The sequence below is a fragment of the Pecten maximus genome, chromosome 15 (genome assembly GCF_902652985.1).
Source record: "Pecten maximus chromosome 15, xPecMax1.1, whole genome shotgun sequence".
NCBI classification, from domain to species: domain Eukaryota; kingdom Metazoa; phylum Mollusca; class Bivalvia; order Pectinida; family Pectinidae; genus Pecten; species Pecten maximus.
In genome coordinates this window covers 28,131,355-28,144,691 of record NC_047029.1, presented here as the reverse complement: position 1 = coordinate 28,144,691, position 13,337 = coordinate 28,131,355, and the positions used below count along the sequence as shown (strand labels likewise).

Below are 13,337 nucleotides of genomic sequence, written 5' to 3'. Positions count from 1 at the left end.
TACGTGTTACAAGATGCTACTAGTTTATAATGGAATCCAGCTTCACAGAACGGTGAAAAATATCTCTCATTGTTATTGAACTGACGCGGAAAACATGTCCAATGAGTCCACAATGTAAAGCCCAGACGGAACTAAAGACAATGCAAAAACCAAGATTCTAGGGAACACTAAACACAAAGTGGAATTAATTCAGAAATGTCAAATGTCGCTTACCCTGATAGATTTTGAAATCCATAGAGGGAAATAATGTATCCGTTTTCACCACTTTCCAGTAAAGTAATAGTTGTTCATTGCCCAAAAGGCTGCCAACAAGACCATTTGAAGCTGATTCTTATTTAATGATGAACTTTTGTTTCGTAAGAAAATCCACGATGCTCCTTTTACACAAGACGAAATGTATGTTTTAAGCGACAGTATCCATGCGGCCCATTCTTGCAATAAATTGCTACCGATTTCGTTGCCAAGGGTTTTTAAAAACTGTCAAATCAATGCTGTAATAGACAGTCGGTATAACGCTTCTTTGCTTTAAAAAAAATCAGAAATTTAATCAAGAATGGGTCGATAAGAAATATGAAAATTAACTCAGCTCTCAGCTGTATCTTTCTAACCGACGATTGAATGGAGGTTTAAAATTTCCAATCAACTTGGTAAGATCCTAACCTTATGGCTTGTATCGATTGTATGCCGACGTTGTTTGTTCTAGGGTTTTAGGCGAGCGCGGTATTCTTCATGAGTGTCTTTACGCCTAAAGAAGATTTTATGGTATGTTTTCCTAAACTCTTCATGTCAGGTTTTATAACTTGAGAATAACATAAATTCTTGATGGAATCGACGCAAGGTTACTTGGTACAAATTTAAAAAAATATAGAATAATTTTAAGAATATATTGTGGAAAGAAGGGAAAAGACCCACATTAACAAAAAGATAGAACCAGACGTCGATAAAGTGTTTCCTTCACAAGGTGTAGCATGCATTATTATAGCAATACCATTTAAAGTATGTGGGTCAAGGTCATTCACTTTATCAGAATATTTGAAATATTTATTATCTGTCAATTCAATGTAAAATAACTGTATCCACATAAAAACATACGTCACGGCACAATATCTTCATACAACAATAGAAACAGAAATCTCCTACGTCTATCTTACGGTTTATTAGATCTTATACATCTGGACTATCTGCGTTTTGTACAGAAATATTGCCAAAATGTTCCCAAAATGCGGACAAAATGCGGACAAAATGTGGACAAAACGTGGACAAAAAGTGGATAAAATGTGGATAAAATGTGGACAAAATGCGACAAAATGTTGATAAAATGTGTACAAAATGTGAACTACGCCTAGTCATTTTTTCCATTTGTTCAATTGTATGAACACGAGCACTAAAGCAATAAAGCTAATTTTTTAAGTGTCCAATGTAACATAAGACAATACTGATTATCATTAAAGCTTTTGTTCTGATTAAAAGTTAATCAACGGATTTTGATAGATAATCTACCCATATTAGTTATAAAAAATTACGGTATTAAAATGCTAAGAAGAAAAAATTGAAAAAAAATACCAACAGATATTTCACATCTGGGGGTTGAGAAGTAGACTATTGTGGTGATAGTGACATTCTGTATGTATATCATTGAAGTAATGATAGAATTCTGAACATTTTCTTATAGCGCAGTTTCTGTATGAACCTTAAGTCATGATACAATTTAAGTATATCTATTTATACATTCTTAGTTAATAATAATTCCTGCTGTGATTCTTAGTACATATTCTTTATGTATAAAATTAAGTATAAAATCAGTATCCATTTTAGAATTGTTCTACGTAAACTGAACTGCAAAAAAAACCACATTTTAATAATTATAGATTATGAAATCGTGCGAAGTAAACCGACACTCACTATAAAACTTTTAACCTAGAAAAACATTAAAACAATACTAGATCAATAATAGCTCCCAACACGAACTTGTTATCAGGAAGTATATGTCATTTCAAGAAATAGTCTTCCCGAAATCGGAGATCCCAATGTTTAGTATATTTCCAATGTATAAAGCTACAGGTTTTAAATGCCAGAAAATTATCTATCATCAATTATTGTTTGTTTCATTCACCTAGAAAGCGTCAACTATTATTACATTTTGAAACCTTCCTAGATAAGGTGAGCCTAGGATGTTAAATAATTCAATGATCTCGATGAATATGCGCTGTCTATTTTATCGATGATACAGAATTTAGTGAATGTACTGAAATTGATTTTATGATTCAAAGTATAAACAAGGGCATTACTCATTAATGGACGTGACACAGTACATTTTAATGGGTTTGGCCGATAAGGACGTGCCACACATAACCTTGTCATTTTTTCATTTTCGAATACAATTGAAACATTTCAAAATGTAATCAGTATTCTGTCATAAATGAAGCTTGGGTGATATGAAAAAAGTACAAATTTAGAAATATGTATTTTAAGAAGTATCTATGACATCGTTAATACTCTCCACACGAAAATATCCCATATACTTTGAAGACAGTCAATCAGAGCACCCCATCAGAATTCAGACACTTTTGTCATATAGTAACCCTTTCCTATCCATAACCTCGGCTATATCTTTTCCCAACCTAAAACCGTTGTCATACTTGTTGTGTCCCTCTGCAACCAAGAAGTTTTGTAATATTTGTCGCACCCCTCCCCAATAGAGAACCTTGGTGATATCTGTTGTGTCCCTCCCCAATAGAGAACCTTGGTGATATCTGTTGTGTCCCTCCCCAATAGAGAACCTTGGTAATATATGCTGTGTCCCTCCTCAATAGATAACCTTGGTAATATATGTTGTGTCCCTCCCCAATAGCGAACCTTGGTAATATATGTTGTGTCCCTCCCCAATAGAGAACCTTGGTAATATATGTTGTGTCCCTCCCCAATAGAGAACCTTGGTAATATATGTTGTGTCCCTCCCCAATAGAGAACCTTGGTATTATATGTTGTGTCCCTCTCCAATAGCGAACCTTGGTAATATATGTTGTGTCCCTCCCCAATAGCGAACCTTGGTGATATCTGTTGTGTCCCACACAGATAGAGAACCTTGGTATTATATGTTGTGTCTCTCACAGATAGAGAACCTTGGTAATATATGTTGTGTCCCTCCCCAATAGAGAACCTTGGTAATATATGTTGTGTCCCTCCTCAATAGATAACCTTGGTAATATATGTTGTGTCCCTCCCCAATAGAGAACCTTGGTAATATATGTTGTGTCCCTCCCCAATAGAGAACCTTGGTAATATATGTTGTGTCCCTCCCCAATAGAGAACCTTGGTAATATATGTTGTGTCTCTCACAGATAGAGAACCTTGGTAATATATGTTGTGTCCCTCCCCAATAGAGAACCTTGGTAATATATGTTGTGTCCCTCCCCAATAGAGAACCTTGGTAATATATGTTGTGTCTCTCACAGATAGAGAACCTTGATAATATATGTTGTGTCCCTCCCCAATAGAGAACCTTAGTGATATCTGTTGTGTCCCTCCCCAATAGAGAACGTTGGTAATATATGTTGTGTCCCTCCCCAATAGAGAACCTTGGTGATATCTGTTGTGTCCCTCCCCAATAGTGAACCTTGGTGATATATGTTGTGTCCCTCCCCAATAGAGAACGTTGGTAATATATGTTGTGTCCCTCCCCAATAGAGAACCTTGGTGATATCTGTTGTGTCCCTCCCCAATAGAGAACCTTGGTAATATATGTTGTGTCCCTCCCCAATAGAGAACCTTGGTATTATATGTTGTGTCCCTCCCCAATAGAGAACCTTGGTAATATATGTTGTGTCCCTCCCCAATAGAGAACCTTGGTAATATATGTTGTGTCCCTCCCCAATAGAGAACCTTGGTAATATATGTTGTGTCCCTCACAGATAGAGAACCTTGGTAATATATGTTGTGTCCCTCCCCAATAGAGAACCTTGGTAATATATGTTGTGTCCCTCCCCAATAGAGAACCTTGGTATTATATGTTGTGTCCCTCCCCAATAGAGAACCTTGGTAATATATGTTGTGTCCCTCCCCAATAGAGAACCTTGGTAATATATGTTGTGTCCCTCCCCAATAGAGAACCTTGGTATTATATGTTGTGTCCCTCCCCAATAGAGAACCTTGGTGATATCTGTTGTGTCCCTCCCCAATAGAGAACCTTGGTAATATATGTTGTGTCCCTCCCCAATAGAGAACCTTAGTAATATATGTTGTGTCCCTCCCCAATAGAGAACCTTGGTGATATCTGTTGTGTCCCTCCCCAATAGAGAACCTTGGTAATATATGTTGTGTCCCTCCCCAATAGCGAACCTTGGTGATATCTGTTGTGTCCCTCCCCAATAGAGAACCTTGGTAATATATGTTGTGTCCCTTCCCAATAGATAACCTTGGTATTATATGTTGTGTCCCTCCCCAATAGAGAACCTTGGTGATATCTGTTGTGTCCCTCCCCAATAGAGAACCTTGGTATTATATGTTGTGTCCCTCCCCAATAGAGAACCTTGGTGATATCTGTTGTGTCCCTCCCCAATAGAGAACCTTGGTAATATATGTTGTGTCCCTCCCCAATAGAGAACCTTGGTAATATATGTTGTGTCCCTCCCCAATAGAGAACCTTGGTGATATCTGTTGTGTCCCTCCCCAATAGAGAACCTTGGTAATATCTGTTGTGTCCCTCCCCGATAGAGAACCTTGGTGATATATGTTGTGTCCCTCCCCAATAGAGAACCTTGGTATTATATGTTGTGTCCCTCACAGATAGAGAACCTTGGTAATATATGTTGTGTCCCTCCCCGATAGAGAACCTTGGTAATATATGTTGTGTCCCTCTGCAATAGAGAACCTTGGTAATATATGTTGTGTCCCTCTGCAATAGAGAACCTTGGTAATATTTGTTGTTTCCCTCCTCAATAGAGAGCCTTGGTAATATATGTTGTGTCCCTCTGCAATAGAGAACCTTGGTATTATATGTTGTGTCTCTCCCCAATTGAGAACCTTGATGATATCTGTTGTGTCCCTCCCCGATAGAGAACCTTGGTATTATATGTTGTGTCCCTCCCCAATTGAGAACCTTGGTGATATCTGCTGTGTCCCTCCCCAATAGAGAACCTTGGTAATAGATGTTGTGTCCCTCCCCAATAGAGAACCTTGGTAATATATGTTGTGTCCCTCCCCGATAGAGAACCTTGGTGATATCTGTTGTGTCCCTCCCCAATAGAGAACCTTTGTATTATCTGTTGTGTCCCTCCCCAATAGAGAACCTTGGTAATATATGTTGTTTCCCTCACAGATAGAGAACCCTGGTAATATCTGTTGTGTCCCTTCTCAATAGAGAACCTTGGTAATATCTGTTGTGTCCCTCCCCAATAGAGAACGTTGGTAATATATGTTGTGTCCCTCTCCAATAGAGAACCTTGGTAATATATGCTGTGTCCCTCACCAATAGAGAGCCTTGGTATTATATGTTGTGTCCCTCTCCAACAGAGAACCTTGTTAATATATGTTGTGTCCCTCCCCAATAGAGAACCTTGGTGATATCTGTTGTGTCCCTCACAGATAGAGAACCTTGGTAATATATGCTGTGTCCCTCCCCAATAGAGAACCTTGGTAATATATGCTGTGTCCCTCCCCAATAGAGAACCTTGGTAATATATGCTGTGTCCCTCCCCAATAGAGAACCTTGGTAATATCTGTTGTGTCCCTCCCCAATAGAGAACTTTGGTAATATATGTTGTGTCCCTCCCCAATAGAGAACCTTGGTAATATATGTTGTGTCCCTCCCCAATAGAGAACCTTGGTAATATATGTTGTGTCCCTCCCCAATAGAGAACCTTGGTGATATATGTTGTGTCCCTCCCCAATAGAGAACTTTGGTAATATATGTTGTGTCCCTCCCCAATAAAGGACCTTGGTATTATATGTTGTGTCCCTCACAGATAGAGAACCTTGGTAATATATGTTGTGTCCCTCCCCAATAGAGAACCTTGGTAATATATGCTGTGTCCCTCCCCAATAGAGAACTTTGGTAATATATGTTGTGTCCCTCACAGATAGAGAACCTTGGTAATATATGCTGTGTCCCTCCCCAATAGAGAACCTTGGTATTATATGTTGTGTCCCTCACAGATAGAGAACCTTGGTAATATATGCTGTGTCCCTCACCGATAGTGAACCGCTGTCATACCTTTCATGGCCTTTGTTACTCTTGTTTTTCCCACATCTTATTCCGAACCTTTAACATTCCTGTAATTCTTTTCTCGAATCCAGAGCCTTTATCGTACCTTTTGTGTCACTCCCCAATCCAGAACTATTGTCATACCTGTCGTGCCCCTCCCCAATCCAGAACCTTCTTCATACCTGTCGTGTCCATCCCAAATCCAGAACCTTCGTCATACCTGTCGTGCCCCTCCCCAATCCAAACAAAATGTGATTCCAAAGAATTGTACAAAAGACAGTATATTAATGCTTCAAACAAGGCTTCTGGAAAATGTAACGGGATTTGACGAATCAGGCGGTATAACGATGTATGATCGCCACTTATGCATGCTGTAATCAGCAATACCACACACACTTAAAGTCAGACGTTAAATATGTTGTGTTAACACAGTATGTTACCTCACATATCAATCTAGCCTTGATACATATATAAATAATATAACCAATATAAATAATATAACAATGATGCAGAGTTGTTCACCAAAATCGACAGATGAAATATATTGAAATAGATATATATATATATTTTTATTATTAACATGTAGACAACCACGGAGACACAACGAAAGACAAATGTATATTGGATAGATATACATTGTACGATATAATTTACCCGGTATGTCCTGTTGCGGCGTTGTACACACACAGTTGCATTAATCATACCTTTACAAAATACATGAAATATTCAGTGCCTTCCCCAGACTAACTGGCAGACTGTATGTTGCCCTGGTTATTAGAGCCAATACATATGATTGCGGATACTCCATATGATTTGTTTTGAATAAATCCATTTCACCAGAAGGAAGTACTTTTTTTTTCTTTTTGCCACATTTTTATATATATATATATATATATTTTAAGTTTAAAAAAAACACTTTATGTTTGACCATGGTTACAAAGGGACTAATCCACAATAAGACAACTCGTATATAATACTATACATTTATGACTCTGGTTGCAGGGTAACATGAAGGTTTATTTACCTAAATGTATTACGAGTGCTTGCCCCATAAATTGTTTATTGTACCGAAAATAGAAATGAATGACGATGTTAAAAAAGATGCATATTTCTTTCATTACAAACCCATCTAGTCTCTTGTACCACACACTTTCGTCCTTATTCCTCGTCTGTAGATCTTGTTCAACACACTTTCGTCCTTATTCCTCGTCTGTAGATCTTGTTCAACACACTTTCGTCCTTATTCCCCGTTCTGTTGTCTCTTGTTCCACACACTTTCGTCCTTATTCCTCGTCTGTAGATCTTGTTCAACACACTTTCGTCCTTATTCCCCGTTCTGTTGTCTCTTGTTCAACACACTTTCGTCCTTATTCCTCGTCTGTAGATCTTGTTCCACACACTTTCGTCCTTATTCCTCGTCTGTAGTCTCTTGTACCACACACTTTCGTCCTTATTCCTCGTCTGTAGATCTTGTTCAACACACTTTCGTCCTTATTCGCCGTTCTGTAGTCTATTGTTCCACATTCTTTCGTCCCGTTTTGTAGCTCTTTTTCGACACATTTTCGTTTCTGTAGCCTTTGTCACACTTTGTTTTGTTTCACAAACTTCCGTCCTCACTCAGCTGTCTGTACTACTGTACTACTCTTAATTCTCATTCATTCCATACTCTGATGTATCTTATCTTTCATAATACCGGTACTTTCTAATTTTCTTGTTTCTTTGACAATGCGATTTTTATTTTTATTTTTGGATATTTGACATCTCAACCATTCACCAAACCAACCACACGAATCTTACTGACGTTGCAGTGTTGTTCCATTGCTACGAATTCTCCTGAAGTCTTATCTATATCTCTGTTCCTTGCACACTTATTTAGGAGTGAATCATTGCAGTATTTAGATAAAACCACAAGGGGAATATCATTTCATTCTGAATAATTAATCGCAATTGAAAGTGACACCATGAGAACGAAATGAGATGTTTCAACAAGAAGGTGTGATAGCTATAGAAAACCGCAAGACGCCGAGAGACCATTTTTTCATTATCTGTTTACAGTCTTTGCCAAGCTGTGGTTGCGCGGATGTAATTGACGATGATTCAAGTATAATAATAATTTGCCATTTTTCAAACATGTAATATAAATGATCATTTCTTTGTTTTTTGTTTTTGTTTTTGCTTTCTTTTTTTGTGTGTGTTAAAATTACATTCAAGTAAGGAAATGAGGAAGTGTATAGTTCCCCACCGTTCAATCAATGACGCGTCGAAAGGCTAGCTTTGGAATATCACGGCGCATTCGTGTTAATTTTACTACATTTTTCTTCATTTATGACAATGACACGTGACATCATGTTAAATTTTTATCATGGGAAGTTTAATACTACGACAGGGCGTCTTACTACACAACATGGCGTGTTCAATGAACGACAGTCCCATCATTTAGACATGACATTTTCATCATGAAACATGTTACGCTTTTAACACGACATGTTAAATTATGTTAAAAAAAACATGTTAAAATTATGAAAAGAAATGTTCAGTGGATGGCAGTCCTATTAAAGTTTTTGACAATGACATTTTCATTTGGTGACAATACTGTGAAATTCATGACAATAAAACGTTCATATCATGACAGTCCTATTAAATTTATGACAATGGTGTATTCGTAGATTTAAAGTTTTTCAGATTATTCTGTAGACGATTTGTTTGGGTCACGACTAATGCTTTATACATCAATTTTGCTAGAAATTACATACAATGACGTGTTTTGATATATCTTTACAGACATATCTCACCATGAAGACATCCTATTATCACTTCAGATGTGAAGTTGGGGTCTCAATCTTCGTGTCTTCACATGATGTTGGGAGTATTAAAGTCTAGGCATAATCGCCAAGGGGAATACATTTGTATACAGTATCGAGACCCACAGCAACGGAATGGTGCATCTCATTACAAATAATATACGAGATGATAAAATGGATTTGTAAAACTCTTTAGTACTGATACTTTGGACTAGATAGTGAGATTTATAAATATAAAGACTTTTGTGAAATGATGTAAAGAAACAGACAAACCTGTAACATGTAATTATAACCAGCATCAGTCAATACCCTTAGATAACATCGATAAAGGTATATTATTACTACACTTTACGTTCATTAAACAAGGATTTAGACAAACACCATTTCCCTCATTTTTACCGGTCTTTATGATATATAAAGGTATTTAGACATGCATGTCCGCTTTTTATATGAAAATTGAGTATTTACAAGTATTTAGAGACTGAAGTCCATTTGATCATGGCAATTTAAAACTATTTAGATAATCAGTCCATTTTTTAAAGTAAACGAAAATATTCTAGAGATTCCAGACACTCAAAATGAATAAACTGTTAATGATTCAGATTTTCCAATTCATGTTTTTGAACAAATTTGAAAGGAGTTAGATATTTCAATTCGTATTTTAAAGATAAATGAAAGGAATTCCGACATTCCAATCTATTTAATTTGTTAATTGAAACAAGTTAGGGATTCCATTCCATGTCTTTGATGATGATTAGAAAGGAAAGAAATATATTTGTGCTTGTTTATGGATGGTAATTGACAAGGATTAAGAGAATTCTTTCCCGGTAATTTATCATATTTAACAAAGATTGAACGCTTCATTCCTCGATGTTTATTACACTAAACAAATTATGTTTGCAAGCTGTAATTAATTAGTAGCTGTATACATTTTAACGATGTATTATTCAAGGACAGGGACCGAACAACAGTGTTAAATGTTCCAATTAATTATACTTTTCCAGAAATGTATAACGTTCACTGTAACATCGGTGTGAATAAGTTGGCCATGGTGACAAATAGCCTTACATACCAAAACAAGATAATGTTTTAAGCTACTTATTCACATAAAGTATGGTACAAAACACAATGTACTAGCTCCTTTTCAATACAAATTTGGAGTTGGATACATATCAGAGTCAAAATATTGACTTAACTACATAAAACAGTCGTTTTGTCTTTTAAGGGTTTTTCAGTGACGATAGACACAAGCAGTATTGATACCATACCTATAATCTGGAAAATATCCAGATGAAGTGACGGCAGACCGAAATATAGGTATTAGTTTTGAAACATCATGAAATGTTCTATTCAAGCATTTGTTCAACAAGGCGTAGTAAAAAAAGCATCATGAGCCTGAACCGAAATATAAGTTTTCGTTCTGAAACACTGAAATGTTCTATTCCAGCATATGTTCAACAAGGCGAAGTGAAAAACACCATGAGCCTGTATTGGTATGCTTATCAATAAATCATAGGCCACTTGGCTTTATTCGTCATGTCACGTTTAAATTCATTTGAACAGAACAGGTACTCTACGTTCGTTTGAAATTCAGTATCGAAAAATATGAACGTTATTAAATTACATATCCCCGGCACCTTCCCATCCAACTTTTGACATTTCGTTCTTCGACGTACAGTTTATTTTAACTTTCCTTTGTCGCCTTCTGTGTATCAACAATTTAGGCCTTTCACATCACAGAAGAAAGAAACTGCTGCATAATGCAATTAAACTTAACTGTTTGTCTCTACTGTATCCAACTTAAAAAGTGTATTGAAAGGTGCTAATATGTTGTGTATCTTTGGTAAATCCTGTCTGACATTTAGAAATACCGTGAAATGATCGTGAATTACAGTGAGAGAATAGTCTTATATTCATCTTTTTTCATTAATTAAGTAAACAGTGCGATATATAATGATGTGAATTATCACGTATTTGATGTTAATGCAGTACCTTTTATCACACACGATTAATTATTTCTAGGTAAACAAATGCCATGAAAAATGAGTACGCATGTATTTTGGTTGTTGAAATGCTACAAGAGAGTTTACACGGGAGGTGTCTCCTTAACATATCAGCAGTGTCTCATTTATAGACATAAACCCGATTATAAGATAATAACTCGTAAATCTACTCTTTTTCGCCAATTAATATGTACCTGCACAGTTTTCAGATGTTTTAATCATTTTAATTAACGATCATTTTTTATTGTACGTATAATCGTACGACACAACTAAACTCAACATTTCTCAATCTACAATGTATAATGGTTTCTATTTTCTCGACCTTAATATTGCCAATGCATTCAGAAATATACCGCGACGTTGAATTACAAATTACCCAATTTACCTTTAGCATTCAAAAATGAAAACATCTAGTGAAACAATTGTACTTTGCTATGACTAGTAGATTATGAAATAATCTACATATCTAGTACTTAATTATTAATTACTACGCGCATCAAAATCAACAAAGGAAAAACGTTGGCTATACTTTCAGAACGAAAATACAATCAATAGGCAATAGGTATCAAATGCTACATTTATAGAATCAGAAGAGCGTCTAAAACGAACACTTTCAATAAGGCAATTTGTACTAGAAAAGGAAAATAAAATACCAATACACCTGGTACACCTTGTATGATAGCAAAAGCATTGGAGACAAAACCATAAAATTATTAAGCAAACAAGTTCTTTATGAAGCCTACCTGTTATTCTAGGAATGATCCAAATACACAAACAATCTTTGCGTCCTGTACAGCACACAACGTGTTATCCCGGGTCCTGACTGTCGCTCTATGCTGCCGAGTTCACAGCAGCTCCAGCTTTTTGTTGGTCGCTGGTAATTATGGGAGACTATGTGTTGCTCTCCACCCCCACAATAGGCGGCGTCCGTGTGCGTAGGCCGTGGATCTAGCGGCGCCAGTCAACCGTGGCTGCTGATGCTGGAAATGGTTCTGGAAACCGAGGTGTGTTGTATTTGTATTCGACTCCAACAGTCCGTGGCTAACTTGTGTAAGTAGGGATCACGAATAGTTCTACCTTGCAATGTCGTCAGAATTGTCTGTTTGACGCCGTGTGCATGACTACCTCATTGTTTAATAGAGGAAACCTTGTGCAATGAATTAAGGTTTAATACGTTTTCTATTGACTTTCACGAGCTCGAACAATAGTAAAATGTATGGCATTGGTTGACGTTTTGCTCTCCGTGATACCGGATGTGGTTTATACTACTGCATGTAGTAAACCGAGTAGTTCAACTGTAACGTAATCATCGGGTATTTGCTGTCAGTTTAGATGCATAACTTATTTAGTAACAAAAGTGAAAAAAAAAACCATACAATTATCTTGGATCTTTAGTTCAAAGAGAGAGAGAGAGAGAGAGAGAGTACAAATGAAATTGTTGGATGATAAAAAAGATTCTGACACGGTATTATAATGTTCTAAGGCCCAAAGGTGATGTTTTTCGAGGTAGAAACCTTATAGCCAGACTGAATGTCTAGTCCATAAAGATATGTCAAATATATATTAATATCCGCACATCATAATCAATAAAATAAATCCTCACATTTTTGTCTAGATTTTAAAATAGAAAAAAGTGTGGTCCTGATTTATTTAGGACTATATTGTATGTGTGTCTTGTGTGTGTATTTCCCACATACTTCCAAGGGTTATCCCGCGGTTGCTTGGGGAAAGATGAATGATTTCACACAGGGGGGTAAAGACAGCTGGCCCGCGCTATATGACACTGCTCACAATAACATAACATCATCATTTTAAGTTTGATAACCATGAACACTAAAAACTTTCATTTGCTTGCAAGTATGTGAGAAAAACATTCAAAATGGGTCTGTTCCGCTAAAAGGATATCTCGACCCTCGTGCAAGCCTCGTGCTGACTTGCCCAAATCTTGCACTCGGGTTGAGATATCTCTTTCCACGGGACAGACCCATGTTAGATTCTATTATTCCCTAATTATCACGGGTTGTGTTGGCTGTTTATCACGTGACAAAGTAGTGCGTAATAATTTCATTCAATTATTACGAGCACTTCTGTATACAGGAATACTAGCTGAAGAGCGAACTACTGTCAATATTGCAATATATGGTATGTATACTGACTTGGTCTAGGGGTTTTTACCCTTACAACAATGAATAAATATAATGACGCTGTCTTCGAATGATTGGGCTAATGGCGGGATCTCTCTTATATTGTCACTACAATGAAATGTTGCGAAAAGTGATTCCTTATTTACTAGTATTGTCGTCACAGATACCATGCCTGTATTTATTTCAT

General features: G+C 36.6%; 1 protein-coding gene across 1 annotated transcript in view; it reads right to left on the bottom strand.

Moving 5' to 3' along the window:
• LOC117343712 overlaps positions 1-11,946 on the bottom strand; it is a 34,138-nt gene extending 22,192 nt beyond the window's left edge. Inside the window, exon 1 of the mRNA XM_033906180.1 lies at positions 11,750-11,946. The gene's annotated coding sequence lies outside the window, so the exon portion shown is untranslated. The remainder of the gene's footprint in view (positions 1-11,749) is intronic.
• Positions 11,947-13,337: the final 1,391 nt, after the last annotated feature.